The sequence below is a fragment of the Clarias gariepinus genome, chromosome 2, assembly GCF_024256425.1.
Source record: "Clarias gariepinus isolate MV-2021 ecotype Netherlands chromosome 2, CGAR_prim_01v2, whole genome shotgun sequence".
NCBI classification, from domain to species: Eukaryota; Metazoa; Chordata; class Actinopteri; order Siluriformes; family Clariidae; genus Clarias; species Clarias gariepinus.
This window is the reverse complement of record NC_071101.1, coordinates 37,782,048-37,796,867: the sequence shown is the minus strand read 5'-3', so window position 1 is coordinate 37,796,867 and position 14,820 is coordinate 37,782,048.

Genomic DNA, 14,820 nt, shown 5'->3' with positions numbered 1-14,820 from the left:
TTTTCATTCCAACTGTAAGCTTTAATTGGCTGGTATTGATTTACACCTCAAGCTGTGTTGCTTCTCCTACCTGTGTTTGTTCATTACGCAGTATTGGTGTTTAAGTCTGCACAGTAACAGCTGCAATGGTACGCTAACTGCGAATAAAATTAGCGTAATGAAATTGTAAAACACACACACACACACACTCACACACACAAACACAAATAGAAAACGTGACCAATTAGGATCTAGAAATATTGACATTGGGAAGCCAAGCATGGCACCTCAGAGTGCTGCATTACTGAATGAAGAGGGCATAGAGAACAATCTACATTTTTCATGTCGTCAATACAAATTAAGAGGTAATTGCTCGTTTGTGGGGTTGTAACTGAGGTTTTAAATGCTTTATGAGAGAACTATTCACGTTGAAGCTGATTGGGTTGAAAACAATATCTTGAACATGAGCCACAGTAAAACATATTCTTTTTTTATTAGTGTTACTAAATCCTCTGTATAAAAAAATACACACTTTAGAGCCTATAAATGCTTAGGTGGAATTTTTACAATGTGTCTAAAATAGGTTCAATTGCATACAAGGTATTTCTTGTACATATTACTGCTGGGGCAATCAACACATTAACACTCACAATAAATGGGGGTTGTTTAACACATTTAAACACATTGAAATCATTAATGTTCTCTCTGTTGAGGTCAGGAAAGCACTTCCATTCCCTGATGATCAACACAGAGAGACTGAGGAGGAGCTTCTTCCCGCAGGCGATACGGTCTCTTAATCAGTACACCACACATTACTGATCCATTTTGCACGTCCACACATACAGTATGTACTTGCACTCACTCTGGACATTCTGGACATTTATTGACACTAGTGGCCACTGCATAACTGCACATTCGTGGACATTAGTTACTTACTCTATAACAAGTCACTTTAAATAAGTTTAAGCATATTTGCACACCCCTGGACGTTCTGTTTCCCTGATGCACAAAGTCACTTTAAATATGTGGATATGTGAATCATTACACTTTCAGGCACATTTGCGTACCCCTGGACATTTCCATTTATATTCAACTTCATTCACACACAAAAAAAATCCATAAATTCTATATTTCTATATTGTACAGCCGTTTTTCTTATTTTTCTATATTTTTCATATATTTTTTTATATTGTATATTTTGTACTGTACAGTTATTTTTATTTTACATGTTATATTTTATTTTATTCTTTTTTAGTTAAATTCACCTTCTATTTTCTTTTTCATATTTATTTCCTATTCAAAGTCTTTTATTTTAAGGTCACGGGCAGTTGTCTAAGCATTTCACTGCATATCGTACTATGTATGACTGTGTATGTGACAAATAAAATTTGAATTTGAATTATTATTAAAGGATTTTCCCTTTTCTTCTCTATTGTCAAAACAATCTTCAGTGTTGTAGTACCAGTGTTGCACTAGTGCACTAGCACTCTGTACCAATTCTGATTCAGCAAGGCCTTGGCTCTGGAATCTGCTCACTGTTTCTGGCACTTCTATGTCTGAAATATATGTGTCCTTTTTCCTTTTTATTTATTTTTTGGACATTTATAATTCGGACTTGCCCAAGTTGTATTTGACTAGAAAATCTACGATATACAACATGACATATGGTATTAAAAACAATACCGCAATAAAATAATTTTACTGGAGCCTGGAGCCTATCCCAAGAGACTTACGAGTACCTGACGAGGTACACCCTGGACAGTGTGTCAAAAAACACTCATTCACATTCATCATTGGAAACCCACCAAGCACGGGGAGAAAATGCAAACTCCTTGCACACAAAGATGTTAATCGAACCTGACAGACAGACAGACAGACAGATTCTTTATCGACACTGCACAGTTTACAACAAAATTAAGTACTGTGTAAAATACTTTGTGTAATCTCAGTTGTGTAAACTGGTTTGATGCACTTTAATGTTTGACTTTATGGCAAGCTTGTCACTATTGCCTTCTGTTCCTACTGTATACTGTATGCTATGCATTATACACCACACAGTAGCTGGACTGTGTACTGATGTCAACAAAAAAGGTCCCTCTTCCATAGCACGAATGCATAAAAGCAATGTGACTGTCTGTACTTCCATGATGTGATGTTGGTGGGTTTCCTTTAGGTACAGTACTGCTGTTTTCTCCCACTCTGTGTGTGTGTGTGTGTGTGTGTGTGTGTGTGTGTGTGTGTGTGTGTGTGTGTGTGTGTGTGTGTGTGTTTGTGATTGTGTGCGATGCATTGGTACCCTGTCCACGATGTACCCCGCTTTGTGCCCAAAAGTCCCTCTCTGTGACCATATACTGTATAATAAGCGGTATAGAATATCAATAAATGACTGATTGAATGAATGAATATTGTCCAAGTTTAATAATATATAGTTTTGCCAGTCTATATAGATGTCCTTTTTTTACATAATTTTAAAAATCCCAGTATTATATTTTCATTTGCTGTTTAATTACAAGCAATCCATAAAATTGCTATGAAAAAAAAATATTAAAATGTAAGGTCCTGTGAAGTAATCACAACTTTCTGAAAGGTTAATTGCAGTAATAAGCCTAGCGACTCCAAGTAACCTCCAAGGTGTAAATGAGTGTGTGGTTATGTGAGTGGCATGATTTGCGCTAGACTGGCACCCAAACCCAGTGTTTCTGGAACAGGCACAGGATCCACCACACCCCAGGCCAAAATAAAGCACTTACTGAAGATGAATGAAATACTAAAATAAATAGACAAACAAAAGAATGAACAAATGAATGCTTCTACTTTTGTGTGTGTATAACAGGTAGTATAATTTGATAAGTCCCATAATAACTACAGCAATGTGTGCAAAACATGACACAGTTTTTTTTTAAAGATTTAAATATGATAACACATGAACTCAAATGGCATGAAGTTCAGAATTTTACTTATCCAACCACCTCAGCCTAGGAAATTACATGATTCACAGCTAATTCAATTTCTTGGTTTATCATCACATCCTTCTATGAACTTTGCCAGGTAAGTTAAAGGTGAGTAACATGATAATGTTCAGAATAGATTTCAATCCCAGGACTATGACTGTGAACATATGCCTTAATTAATCAACACTGTCTCCTCTTCATAAATGTTAACGAGACAGCTCTTAATTAAATTGTGCTTACTGTATATGGATCCTCTATTAATATTTCTGCTTGTACTACCAAGCCAGCACAAATAAACAAACAACAGTGTAGGAGATAGAATGGAAATCATACCAGTTAGGGTGCAGTTTAACTCTTTGTTAGAGACTTTATGAGGAATGTTTTTGGTGCCGTATAAATTTATATAGCAGTGTTCTGTGTTCTGACTGCCTAATGGAGTTTGCACTGTACTTCGCTACAAAGCCCAAATCTCACGGGCCAATTAGGCAATATCACACAAGCTGAATATCAAGTACAATATTTGCTTTTATACAGCAATTTATAGAGTAACCAAAATTTGGCCAAATCTTTATAGCCTTCAGTAGAAATAGATCTTGAAGAAGCCACATTCACTCTATAGCCTATTACACCTGAATAGTTTGATCAGATTGATTTGTACATTCTGGCTAAAAGTGCTTCTAGTGTAATTAGCTTCTTTTCTTTATTTCCTTCTTTATTTCTTTATCTGACGAGCTTTCATATTTTCAGCCCGAAGTTCTATTTCTAAATCAACTCTCATGTCAGCTGATGATCTTTCTATCTTTTTTGAATGAATGATGCAAATGGTCAAATAAGCAGCCCCAGTAAGGTTATATTAAACCATTAAAACCGCAAAAGATTTTTTAGCTGTTCTTTGCATTTCCTACTGTATGTTTTTAATATATTTATATAGGGGTCAGGACCGTGCAATATAGTTTGTTGCATAATTAGTTCAGCACAGACGTATGATGCAATATGCTGAAATATATTTTATTTTATTTTATTTTAATCAATTATATACAGTAAACATGACTGAGCCAAATAAAAAGTTACATACTGGAGACACAAAAATAATAGGCTTTACATTTCTAATGACTTTCCTAAATGTGAGCTAAGATGGTTGGATAAGTAGAATTCTGAACTTCATGCCATTTGAGTTTCTACTGGACAGCCGAGTAGAGGACTCGGAGAAAACCCACCAAGAACATGGAGATCATGCAAACCCCAAGCACACAGGCTTGAGGCAAGAATCGAACACTCAACCCTGAAGGTTCAAGGCTACAGTTTTCACCACATGCTTGGGTGCTAACAACTATCCCACTGAGCCGCCAGTGGTAAAAATTAAGTGTTAAGTCGTTCATTTAAGCTGGCACTGACATAGACACGGCTTTACCCAAACTGGAACGTTAAAATTTAGAAAGGTTTGGGTAAGTCTGTGCCCATGATAGTATCAGTTTTATTTTCTTGTCTAACAGAAGTAGATGCCGATGTGGGTTTCTTCTGTTCTAGCCCATCCACCTCAAAATGTAATGTGTTGTCCATGTTGAGTTGCTTTTCTTCTCACCACAGCTATAAACAGTGATTACCTGTATCTGAGTTACTATAGATTTCCTGTTAGCTCAGAGTAGTCTGATTATTCTTCTCTAATCTCTCTCTTGTCAACAAGGTGTTTTTTTCCACCATTCTTTGTAAACTCTAGAGACTACTTTCTTTAAAATTCCAATGTAAGCGGTAGTTTCTGAAATACTCAAACAGCCCATTTGATACCAACATTCAGGCCACAGTAAAAAAAGTCAGACAGATCTCTTTTTAAGCATTAACTGAAGCTCTTGCCCTGTACCAGCATGACTTTATGCATTGTGCAATGTGCAGGTGTACAGTGGCTGCTGTTCCTATTACAGTGGATAACGCATGTACATCCTATCTCAACTCGCATGTTGATAATGGCTCCATTATGTCCTGTTGAAAAAGTTTAGGTATAGTATTTCTAGCACAAACTCGACGTGAAACTTCTGACTGATCCAAAAAACTAAAAGTGGAGACTCCTTCTGTAAATGTTAAATAAATAACTTGTTACTACAAACTTTACAATATCAATAATTATTAGATTAATTAATTTTCTCTGTTAATTAACTTTCTTCAATACTTTACGTCTTTTTTTGGCAGTGTAGTAATAAACTGTAAATAATTAAAAAAAAATCACTAATTTAGAAATATAATAATAAATTCAAGGTGTATATACTCGATTATTATCAACATGTACACCGATCAGCCACAATATTATGACATAAAAGTATATTAGGGGTGCTTTTTGTGTCACCAGGGCAGCTCTGGCCCTTCAAGGCAAATCTCCACAAGACCTCTGGGGTTGACCATAAGGATTTGGGAGGCTGTAATGCTGGTGCCTTTCTATTGTGACTTTTGTTGGTGGTTTGTGCTGCATTAGCTTTTCGTTGAGATTGGACTGGACAGCTGGTCTTTGGTCTCCGCAGGCATGGGTGACTAGTGGGTGCAAAATGATTAAATTTAAATGGCATGACTCAGATATGATTCATTCTCCTTGTCTCTGTGTTTCTCCATAAACTTACAGTTTTATAACCATATTCCCTGCATAGCAAATGTTCAGTGTGGCACAATGTTGCAATATTAACTCCACATTTCCCACAGCTCAACTCAGACCCCCGAAAAAAGTGTAAAGTATTCTGCAGCCTTGTCAGCATTTTCCTCTGCTTAAATATTGAACTTTTTTAGTTAACGGTAGTTTTTTTTTTTTTTTTTTGATGAGTCAGATTTTGTTTATCTCAGTAAGCAGCAGTAAAATTGTCCAGTGATAAAATAATAAAATGATAAACAGCATGTTTGCCCTTAACTGGCCAGCTTTACGACTCTAAGGGTCCATGCTGGCTAGCTCTAGGGCACAGTGTTAGCTTTTACTCTTAGAAGGAAAAAAAATGGAATCGATGCCCTAAAGCGTTTAAACCTGAGAACTTTTTTTTTTCATCCAAGCATACACACACATATATAAAATCACTAGTGCTTATTTCATTAGAATTGAAGTACAAGTGAGGTGAAAGTGAAATGATCTTATTTTTCTTTATTGCAGTTTTTCATTAAAAACCTTGAGGGGACTAAAATATCATAAAGCCAGCTTTAATTTTATTGACATTATATGTTTTATTGACATTATAACAGGTTGCTGCATTTTATTAACTTTTTGCTTATTTCCATTTTTATCTGTTGCAGGTGGCGTTTATGACCAAAGACAATCGGGTTAGCCTGTTTAGATTATTATCTAAAATGAAGTAAAGGTTAACGTAATATTTCAGCTTCGAAAGTCAACTACCAAGATGTCTGTTCTTCCAAATTACACTGTATTAAATAAACTAGCATACACAATGATGTCTAATACACATCTGTATACTGTAGGTTAAATCATGATGTTTTTGTTAAAACTTTTTTTTTAAATAGCCTGGCGATTAAGTGAGCAGAATTCATTTATTTTAATGTAACAGTAAAAAACATAGCTGTTTTTTTTTTTTTCGGATGAAAGAGTTGTAGTTTGTTTTGCACTGAAACTAAAGATAGTATGCTTAATTGGCAGATGCTTTACCATCGCACATTACCTTTCCTTGATGAAAACTGTCATTTGGAAGAAAATAAGATATTATGGAAATAAAACATGCTGATAAATAGGGAACATTAAACATAGCTAAATGATACCCATCAATTATTAAGTTTATAAGACACAGTTTGTGTATGTTAGAAGACTTTTTGCCCTTGTGTTTCTTTTAGGCATAAAAATTATAAATTGGATTTTCTTGCATTATCAGCTGCTTAAAATTCTTCATAAGTCTTCTCATTTATAAAATCTCCCTAATATGCATCTACAGATTCATTTTAAGTGGTGTGTACTGTATGCATATTGGCCGAGTTTAATTGTAGGGTTGTCAACATTGTGTGTGTGTCTGTCCTATCTGTGATCATACTCACAGCATTAACTATGTGGAAACATATGGATATTTGTACATTTCTGTGCTTACAAATGTGGACGTGCGTGTAATAGAGGTTCAGAAGTTACTCAGAGATAAGAGAACAGTGCAATCTTCATCCAGAATATTTCTTTAATTAAACAGCTAAAATTAGTTTTAAGAATATACAGTACAAACATGACCAATTATGTTACACTTGCTGTATTGAAATATTATAATAGTAATTATCAGAAAACCTGATTCTGTTTAAGTTATGTTAAAAAAATTGTCTTAGAAACAAAGTTATACTATTTATTAACCGGTTTTAATTGTCTTTAGACTTTTCAACTAGTGGTATACAGTAGAAGATCAATTTCCTATATGAACACTTGCTCGGCAAGGCCGGCACACATGCTCACATCTGCTTTCATCACATGCAGTGAGAATGAAGGCATGAAAGCCTTGTTGTCATGTTTTACCGTAATCATGGTATGTAGTACACCTTTGATCCACTCCCTCCTTTACATCTGCCTTTCATCTCGTTTTTTGCGTTCTTCTTAAAACGTTTTATAACATACTAGTCACTGTTAACATGTATCATACTGACAACTCAATCACAGTGGTAAGGCCATTTATGTTTTTTTTTTCCATTTGCTGTTGTAAGTGTGATTTATTTTTGACAAACAGGTGGTTTAAATGGTATAGCTTATATTTGAAGTGATACAATTTTTTTTTGCCAGATTGTTTCAGAACTTTTTTTGTAAGTATGTATGTGTGTTCCTTGTTTGAATCAGTGTTGGTTGGTTGGTTTAAATAGGGTGATTTCTTTGAAGAAGAACTGTATGTCTAAGTGCATGTCTTCTTTGGAAAAACCTGACATGCACTTAGACATATACTCCATGGAGAACATGTGAAGGCCAATGTAAAAAAAAAAAAAAAAAAAATCAGTCATAAAATATGGTGTAAGAAATCAATAAGTGCATTGACATCCTTTTGCAACAATATGTCAAACAAAACTGCACTGACCAACACTTAAGACATGATGGCATGTCTATTTCAGTTTGAGTGTTCTATATGTGCCTGCCATTCCCAAATTAACATTCCAGTCATTCCAGTCACTATTACTAATAGTGTCCCTAAAGACGCATCTGTCCGTAGGAAACGGTACACACAATCATTTAACAACACCACTTGCACATTACAGGAGATTTTGCCAAATCCAGTCAGTCCTGCCACATACAGTCCAGTTTGCAAGCCGAATTTCAGACGAAGCAAGCAGCCTAATCATGGCTCCAGCGGCCTGAGAAAGCTTGTTACCTTGATGATATAGAAGCACTAGAAGCAGACTCCAGGTGGGCTGCCATGTGCCTTTTACTTAGGAGTGGCTTCCATCTGGCCCGATCGCTCAGTTTAGATGGCCGGCCAGCTCTAGGAAAAGTCCTGGTGGTTTTGAACTTCTTCCACTTACGGTTGATGAAGGCCACTGTGCTCATTGGGACCAGAAATTTTTCTGTAACCTTCCCCAGATTTGTGCCTTGAGACAATTCTGTCTCAAAGGTCTACAGGCAATTCTTTTGACTTAATGCTTGGTTTGTGCTCTGACATAAACTGTCAACTGTGGAACCTTATATACATTTAGGCATTTGGCAGACGCTCTTATCCAGAGCGACTTACAAAAAGTGCTTTAATGTTTACATCATTGGATACATACTTACACTGGGTTAACTAGGTTAATAACTAAGTGCCATTAGTCCAACACAACTGGGAAGAGTTTTTTTTTTTGTTTGTTTGTTTTTTGGCGGGGGGGGGGGGGGGGGTGTTAGTCCAAGTACTGGAGAAACAGATGCGTCTTGAGTCGTCGTTTAAAAAAAATCAAAGTCTCTGATGTACGAACATCTAGAGGCAGTTCATTCCACCACCTAGGTGCTAGAACAGAAAAGAGCCAGGATGAATGCCGCCCTCGATCCCTGAGAGATGGTGGGATGAGGCGAGCAGTGGTGGAGGATCGGAGGGAACGTGGTGCAGTGCGTGGTGTAATTAGCGCAGAGAGGTAAGTGGGTGCTGGGCCATTTTTAGCTTTGTAGGCAAGCATCAGTGTTTTGAATTTGATGCGGGCAGCTACAGAAAGCCAGTGCAGGGAGCGGAGGAGTGGGGTGGTGTGGGAGAACTTGGGAAGGTTAAAAACGAGACGTGCTGCTGCATTCTGGATCAGTTGCGGAGGACGAATCGTGGACAGAGGCAGGCCTGCCAGGAGTAAGTTGCAATAGTCCAGTCTTGAAATAACAAGGGACTGAACAAGCACCTGAGTAGCCTGTGAAGAAAGAAATGGGCGAATTCTTCTGATATTGTAAAGAAGAAATCGACAAGAGCGAGTAAGGTTAGCGATGTGTGGGGAAAATGACAAATGATTGTCCACGGTTACCCCAAGATTGCGGGCGGTGGCTGAAGGAGTGATTTGGTTGTTGTCCACGGATATCACAAGGTCTTGACCTGGGGATGAGTCACAAGGGATAAACAATCATTCGGTTTTACTGAGATTGAGCTTCAGCTGATGAGAAGCCATCCAGAATGAGATGTCTGCCAGACATGCTGAGATCCGGGTGGAAACCTGAGTGTCAGAGGGAGGAAAGGAGAGAACAAGTTGGGTGTCGTCTGCATACCAGTAGTATGAAAATCCATGCGATGATATGACCTTACCAAGAGACCGGGTATAGAGGGAGAACAGAAGAGGGCCAAGTACTGAGCCCTGCAAGACACCAGTAGAGAGTCTACGTGGGGCAGATGTAGATCCCCTCCATGTTACCTCATATGACCTATCTTTTAGGTAAGAAGCAAACCATTGCCACGCTGTTCCACAAATTCCAAGGCTTGTAAGAATAGATAATAGAATCTTGTGGTTCACCATGTCAAATGCAGCTGACAGGTCCAGGAGGATGAGGACAGATGACAGTTTAGCAGATCTAGCAGCATGGAGCTTCTCAGTGACTGACAGAAGGGCAGTCTCTGTGAAATGTGCCACTTTGAATCCAGATTGGTTTGGATCATTAAGGTTGTTCTGTGAGAGATAAAGAGACATTTGATTATAAACAGCTCTTTCAAGAATTTTGGAAATAAAAGAGAGCAGTGATACCGGGCGATAGTTGTTAACTTCTGATGGGTCCAGGCAGGGTTTCTTGAGGATGGGAATAACGCTCGCCTTCTTAAAAGCTGCAGGAACATGACCAGATGATATGGAATGGTTAATGATGGCTGAGGTGAAGGGAAGGAGGTCTTGTGAGATGGCCTGGAGCATTGTGGAAGGGATTGGGTCTAATGAACAGGTGGTGGGGTTAGATGACGAGATGATCTGTTGAATCTCATCAGATGACAGGTTGGAGAATTCTGCTAAGGGAGGAAAGGAAAGGTCCTGAGGTTCTGCCGTTGGAGTTTGGTTGAAAGCGAAAGACGGATATGGCGGATTGCTGCAATCTTCCCAGTGTAGAATGTTGCAAAATCATCAGCAGTCAGAGAGGAGGGGCAGGAGGAGTCGGTGGGTTTAGTAGTGAGGAGAAGATGTTGTGGAGTTTGCCAGGATCATGTGCAGAGGCTTCCAACTTTTGTCTGAAAAAGGTAGTTTTGGCAGAAGTCACACCACATGTGACACAGTCTGGTAAGAGATGAGATCTGCATCAAGTTGCAATTTCTTCCATCTTCTCTCCGCAGTTCTTAATTCTCTCCTGTTGTTGCGCAGTACATCAGATAGCCAAGGAGCAGGACAAGACGTCTTCCTTGGTTTAGATGACAGTGGGCAAAGGAGATCTATGGATGAGAAGAAAGAGGAGAGGAAAGTTTCAGTCGCAGTCTCTAGTGGTAAAGAGAAGAAGGAGTCTGGGTCTGGGAGGAATGATAGGGTGTATGAAGACACAGAGGAAGGGGAGACAGAGTGAAGGTTTTTGCGGGTAAAAGAGACATTTTGGTGGTTAGGTTTACATAGAATGGGAAGGCTTATGGTGAAGGATACCAGGTAATGATCAGATTTATGAAGAGGAATAGTAGTGATATCTGTGACTGGGGAAGGGCGGCAGAAAACAAGGTTGAGAGAATTTCCTGCCTTGTGTGTAGGAAGGCAGCTGTTTAGGGTTAAAGAGAAGGAGTTAAGGAGAGGGAGAAGGAAAGAGGATTGGAGTTTGTCAGATGGAAGGTTGAAATCTTCTAGAACAGTGAGGAGTGTTAGCAGAAGGAAAAAGACTAAGAAGTATATCCATTTCATCTAGAAAGTTTCCTAGAGAGCCAGGAGGACGGTAAAGATGTGAAGGTTAATTGGAGAGGTTACCTTAACTGCATGAAATTCAAATGATGAAAAACTGAGATGAGACAGGGTGATAGGCGAGAAGGACCATCTCTTGGACATCAGGAGACCCGTACCACCACCTCTGCCAGTTTCTCGTGGAGTGTGAGAGAATACATAGGCAGAGGATAGGGCAGCCGGTGTAGCTGAGTTCTGTGGAGATATCCAGGTCTCAGTTAGTGCCAGAAAGTCAAAAGAGTATTTGCAGATTGGCAGTTCCAGAGCCCACCTACCACCAGTGTAGGGCAATGAGACAGTACTGGAGGGTAGATGAGGTTTCTGGGAGATCTGCCTCTGCTGTGTGAGTAAAAGCATCTTGGTCTGTGAGAGCTGACAGAGATAGGTTGAAGACACATGCTAGACTGAGGTAACTGTCTATAAAAACTTGTAACTTCTTGGTAAACAAGAGTTTGAGTCAATTCTCTGTGCACTACCTTTGTTGCAGGATATTCTTATAGACACCTTCAATATATGTAGCTAAGCCCTGCCCACAATTCACACCTTAAGGAAGCCTGAAACTACTCTTGATTAATTACCTGAGAACAAATTGCTTTAGACCTACTTCAATCACACTGCAAGTAACACTACTAAACAGCAAAAACTAGGTACAGTATGAACTAATTGTGTTTTTTAAAAACAGTACAAAATTTAAAAACCTACCTTACCAGTGGAGAAGAATCCAATTTAGAAAACTAAAGCACACTATATATAGACTAAAGCACACTATATATAGACAGGTGTGTGCCTTTCTAAATTATGTCCAATCTACTGAATTTACCACAGGTGGACTCCAATTAAGCTGCAGAAACATCTCAAGGATGATTGGGGAAACAGGATGCGTCTGAGCTCAATTTTGAGCTTCATGGCAAAGGCTGTGAATACTTATGTAAATGTGCTTTCTCAATTTTATTTTTAATAAATTTGCAAAAATCCCAAGTAAACTTTTTTCATGTTGTCATTATGGGGTGTTGTGTGTAAAATTCTAAGGGAAAAAATTATTTAAGCCATTTTAGAATAAGGCTGTGACATATCAAAATGTGGAAAAAGTGATGCGCTGTGAATACTTTCCGGATGCACTGTATATGATAAAAATCTATTTTTTTACACATTACTAAGTTGATGCTATTGGAATAGCTAAATTATCAACTGTCATCATCCTCCTGGGCCTGTCAGATGCATTGGTCACAGTGAACCACAATATTCTATTATCTATAATTACAAGCCTTGGAATTTGTGGAACATTGTGGCAATAGTTTGCTTCTTACCGAGAAGCTGGGTCGTATGAGGTGACATGGAGGGGATTCATCTCTGCCCCACGACTTTCTACTGGTGTCCCACAGGGTTTAGCATTTGGTCCTCTTCTGTTCTCCCTCTATACTGCTTCCTCTTGGTAAGGTCATATCCTCGCATGGCTTTTCATGCTATTGTTATGCAAATGACGCGCAACTTATTCTCTGTTTCCACCCGGATCTCAGGATGTTTGGCAGACATCTCATCCTGAATGGCAGCTCATCAGCTAAAGCTCGATCTGAGTAAAATTGAACTGATGTTCATACCTGGTGATTCCAATCAACATTGGTTATTGGTTTTAAATATTCCCATTTGGGAAAACTGGTTGATGCCACCAGTGCCCACATTGAAATTTAAAGATTTGCTTTCAATTTCCTTTATAATGGAAGTACAAAATTTTTTTATTACAAATATGGACTTTGCCCAGTTACTTTTCACACACAAGTATTAAAGCAGTTCTGTATGTTTTCTCATGCTGCCTAATATGATGCCAAAGTCTGATCCTGAAACACTTCTACCAATGATATTGACTATGATATATGATATGATATACAGTACAGTATGTAACAGTGGGTTACGTATATGTAGAAGACTGTCATTTCCCAAATGTCAACTAAAGCTTGTTAACTGTATTATTTTTTATTAGACCTCTTTAGATTATCAGTGAAAGCTGTGTTTAATTAACACCCTTTCAGTAAGGCTTTCATATTCATTAGACTTTACTACGCACAGAACATTACTTAGACCCAGCAAAACATTTAAGCATTAAAGTGGCATTGTATTAAAGCACTTCAGCCTAGTGAAGTATTCACTCATTAAAGGACTGTCGGTGTATCTCTGCTTATAATGTTCTTTCTACCTGTTAGCAACTAGTTGTCAGATTTGGTGCATATCTTTTAGTTCTGTTTATGCAAATGAGGATTTTGTTTCTGTTGCATGAATTAGCACAGACTGCACAATATGTAATTTTACTTCAAACACAAAAAGAAATCGTTTCATTTCCTTCAATTTTCATGTCGCAAGTAACAACCTAATGTAAGAGGCATGGCGAAATGAGCCTTAATCAGAAACAGAACTGCAAAAAGAAGTCAGAGGATATAAAATTTCCAGTCTTATTTAGGCTCCCTAGGCTGCCTATTAAGCGGTACATTGAGTGCAATGTCCTGATCATGAACGGTTTCCCCTGCTAAGTATTGCTAAAATAACCATATAGCCCATCCCCAAGCATTTTACACAAGGCCTGTTGTTAATCCCAAAAAAAACGTACAGCTAGATGATGGAAGATTCTTTCTCTCTCTCTTTCTCTCTCTCTGCTAGAATGTGTTTCAGATAATCTTAGAAGGTAATGAAGGTGTTAATACAGACAGAGTGAATGCATACTTGTTTGACTTGGCTAATTCTTATGAATTTTTGTTTTTGCTATATATTGATCTGTATAAAGACAACACTTAGGGGTCAACACTGTTGCCTTGCACCTCCAGAGTCAGGGTACAATTTCATGCAGATTAGGCTAACTAGTGTTCCCAAATTGCCCATAGTGTGTGAATGAGCATGTACTGTAGGTGTGTGTGCCCTGCAATGGATTGACACCTCATCCAAGGTGTACACCTCCTCGTGCCCTAAGTCACCTCGGATAGGCTCATGGCCCCCCACAACCCTGGATACAGGCTAAAGCGGTATAGATGATGAGTGTGTGTGTGATCTGTATAGTTTCCAGAAAACAAAATCCTATATAACTAAAGATTATTCTATAAAATCCTTCTTTTTCTCTCAGACACACACATGCTAGAATTACTGCAAATTAAATGAAAGTCATTATCATTATTATTATGACCATGCATAAAATTAAAACCATTAAACTGCTGTAAATCTGCCATAAATAAATTTCGAATGTGGTTTATATTGCTGTCACTTTTATTGATTTCATTTAACACATCCCCCTCTACGAATATAATACTCTTTTTCTTGTGTTATCAATATCGTTAAGCAGAGCTTCCTGGCTGTTTATCAAAGTTTGGCATATAAACTTTATTGTCATATTAGGACTATAAACTCAGTGTAGATATTTTTTAAATATAAGATAGCTGTGTTTTGAGTATAGTGGACATATTTTTTGCCTTAGCTTTTTAGTGATGTCACCCATATAAACTCACCCGCCAATTCATTAGGTACATATTGCTGCATTGCATGCTGGGTTGCATCTATTTTGCCTTTAATTTATTATGGCATGGATTCAACAAGGTCCTGGAAATATTCTTAAGAGCTTCTGGCACATATTGACATGAGA